The 3,839-nt window shown below is 35.4% G+C and overlaps 1 pseudogene; it reads left to right on the top strand.

Annotated features, from left to right (window-relative positions):
• Nucleotides 1-2,877: 2,877 nt before the first annotated feature.
• LOC114515457 lies at nucleotides 2,878-3,580 on the top strand (annotated as a pseudogene).
• Nucleotides 3,581-3,839: the final 259 nt, after the last annotated feature.

Raw genomic sequence — 3,839 nt, 5'->3', positions numbered from 1 at the left:
AAAAATGGAACTGCCTTTTGACCCAGCAATGGCATTGCTGGGATTATGTTCTAAGAATCCTGAAACACCAATTCAAAAAAACCTATGCACCTCAAAATTCATAGCTGCACAATTTATAATAGCCAAGTGCTGGAAGCAATCTAAGTGCCCATCAGTAAATGAGTGGATCATAAAACTGTCGTACATTTACACAATGGACTTCTATGCAGCAGAAAGAAAGAAGAAACTCCTACCCTTCATGACAGCATGGATGGAACATGGATGGAGACCATTATGCTAAGTGAAATATGCCCATCATTGAAAGACAAATGCCATATGATCTCACATATAAGTGGACTCTAATCAGCAAAACAAACAAGCAAGTAAAACAGAATCAGAGACATGGAAATAAAGAACAAACTGACAGTGACCCGGGATGGGGAGGGGAATAACAGGGAAAAGAAGGGGAAGGCTCAAGCCAAAGAACATGAGTAGAGGACTCATTCCTGGGCATGAAGAATGGGGGAGATAGACTGTGGTAATGGGTGGGGTCAGGAGAAGGGAAAATATGGGAAAACTATAACTGAAAGACAATAAAAAGGCAAAAAAAAAAGGTTTGATATTACATTGGGGTGGGACCTCTCAAAGGGTTTTGTTTTGTAGTCTATCTCATGATGGTAGGAAACCATCATGATTTCCATATAGATTTCATTTAAAAATATATTGTCTGTCTTTACTTGAGCTCTTTGAGCTTTTCAATTAAATGGCAAGGTCTTACCTCTGAGGAGATAAATAAAATTTATAATCCTATAATTAATCCCACAACACATAAAGTATAAAAAATTCTAAAATTCCATTAAAATTAAGACAAGGCAAATATAATGTGGAAAAACATTCTGGTTAATGTATTTGAATAACCCAATTATAATTAGTAGGCATGAAATATATACTTCAATATCACATACTGAATTGGATTAATCAAAACAAAGTATAATTAAAAACTGACATTCCTGTCATTGCAGTTGAAAGTCTATTGTATATTTGTTCCTCTAAAAGGTAAGAACAAATTTAAGCTTAATTAAATATCATCATATGGCTGGGATTTAATTTATTATAACCAGATTATATGGGATTAAGGAATAAGAGCAACACTTTATAAAGAATAATGAATAATTAATTCATCTGATATTTATTCAAGCAACGATTATGCTGATAAATGTTTAATTTCACTTATTCAACCTAAAATTTTCCTGAAGGCATAAAGAGAATACCGCAACTCTAGACAGATCCACATGCTTTTCAAAGATAGAATATTCACCAATTTAAACCTCTAAAGACATTATTTTTAACCTCAAAAAGTATCAAATTTATATATTAATTTTCAGATTTATTTTGTTTAATTAATTTAAGGCTCTGCATTTCCTAAATTTTTATTCTCTTTGTGAATTTTCAGTGAAACAAGCAGATGTTATGCTTAAGGATTTGAGAGTAGGCATGTATACACTTCCAAGGATAAAAGGAATAAACTACTGATACCCTAACAACATAGATAATATCATATTAATGATGTTAAATGAAAGAAGCCAGACTCACAAAGTTACCTAACGTATAGGGTCTATACTATAGAGACAAAAAAAAAATAGATCAATGATTGACAGTAGCTAGAAGTGGGATAAAAAGAATTAACTATAAATAAATATAAGAAAAATATTGACATGATGGAGTTATTCTGAATCTGAATTTTAGTGACAATTGCACAATGATGTGCATTTATTAGAACTCATAGAACTGTACACTAAAATGAGTGAATTATATACTTTATAAATTATATCTCAACAAGCTTACTTAAAAATAAATCTAAGTTTAGTGAAGTCATGAGAAAAGCAGGATGTCCTGAATTGGGGTCATTTAGTCTAGGGAAAGTGGCAGAAATTATAGTCGTATATTTAGAATTGGATAGTGAGAAGCACTTTTTGTAATTACCTGTAGTGAGAGAGCTCCCAATGTTGAATGTTAGAAAGACTAAGAGCAGATTAAAAATACTCACTGCTGTCTTAGTGTCTCCCTCACATAGCATTAAGCAAAAGCAAAACTGCAGTATATTACCTAACACATTTTCCCAGCAACATAGATTATCATCTTCAACAGGAAAAGGAAAAATGGGAGAAAATTTAATTCTGTTAAGCATACTACTTCCCCTTTCCTTGAATTGCCTCCCATATTCAGGCCTTAGAAACAATATTATTAACCATATTGCTAATGGCAATGAAATAATCCTCATCATTCTTCATGTGGCATCAACAGGGAGGCCTCATTTTTACAGCAGTGAATAGATGATATTGCATATGCCTAAAAATGAAATTTCACCTCCCAAATATGATAAAATTGTTAATATGCCCCACTAAATCTCAAGAAAAGGATTAAGCAGGAAAATAGAGAACAACCCCTCTTTTTGAAATTTCAGAGAGAAATTTTGGTAGTCTGAATGTTACTACGCAATTTGGATTATATCCAGAAGTAAGACACAAATGTAGAAAAAAATTCCCAATTATTCAGTTAGTGGAAAAGACATGAAAATTATTCATTGGAAAGATAGAAAACATCTGAGATACTATGTGAAGTAATAATAATCATTAAAATTATACACACATACACACTCAAGCACTAAAAGGTTATAAAAACCAATGAAGAAACTGCATTTTCAGGGAGACACATCCAGCAGTCTTGAAAATGGGTACTCTGAAGGGATTCGTGACAGGCCTACCAATGCAGTTCTCTGGTGCCCAGATGAACAGAAGAGCCACTGGGGCTCCCCAGGCCTACTCTTTTGTCTACATGAGTGATCACAGCATTGACAAGATATGACAAGACAAAGTGGATCACAGCTTTTCATCCCAGATGTCACTACCTCTGATGAACAGAATGGCCCCAGAGAGTCCCCAACCACATGGATTCTCTTGTAACCACATGGATGATTCCAACATGAACTTGATACCACAGAATCCAGCTGGTCCCACATTGTGAAAGAAACACCAAAAATGCACCTCATTTATGCATATGCAGCATGAACAGTTGGAGGCTCTATTTAGCTACACCATGTTTCCCGATAAAAAATCTCTGAAAAGAATTCACTTTGAAAATCAGCCTACCAGAGTCAACAATAAAGGTCTGTCCGATCAATCTCCTGAGACTTGGTTCAGGAACCAATGAGTCAAACCAAGGAGGCAGCAACAACAGCTGTCACCAAAGCAACCAAATCAGGTTATTCCAGCCAAGGTTGTGCCCACCTCACCCACAATATCAACCAATCCTTACTCTTTTTTTTCCTGTACTTTCAGATGTGTATAGCTCCCTTCCACCTAGCCAGTAGGCCCTTCCAATTTGGCATAGTGTTCTATCACTGAGAGTCCCACAAGTTGAAGAGGCTGGTGGCCTCAGTTCCTGCTTTGTACTTGGATGCCTATGACAAAAGCAGATCATGGAACTGTACAGTTTTCCTGATGAAGATAAAATGCCTGACACTTCTTTCTACTGTCTATATTAGTATCTCACCCACAGACTCCAGCTAGAAGAAAAGGGCTCTTCTCTTAGCATCTTTTAACATTTCATATAATAAGGGCTTGGTGATAATGAACTCCTTTAACTTGACCTTATCTGAGAAGCACTTTATCTTCCCTTCCATTCTAAATTATAGCTTTGCTGGATAGAGCAATCTTGGATGTAGCTCCCTGCCTTTCATGACTTGGAATGCTTCTTCCCAGAAGTATTTCATGTGTCTACAGCCTGTAGACACATGAAAAAATGTTCAACATCACTAGACATCAGAGAGATGTAAACTAAAACCTCAATGAAATATGACT

Source organism: Phyllostomus discolor, chromosome 2, assembly GCF_004126475.2.
Source record: "Phyllostomus discolor isolate MPI-MPIP mPhyDis1 chromosome 2, mPhyDis1.pri.v3, whole genome shotgun sequence".
In the NCBI taxonomy this organism is placed as follows: Eukaryota; Metazoa; Chordata; class Mammalia; order Chiroptera; family Phyllostomidae; genus Phyllostomus; species Phyllostomus discolor.
Note: the sequence above shows the minus strand (reverse complement) of the source record. Positions and strands in the feature narration are given on the sequence as shown.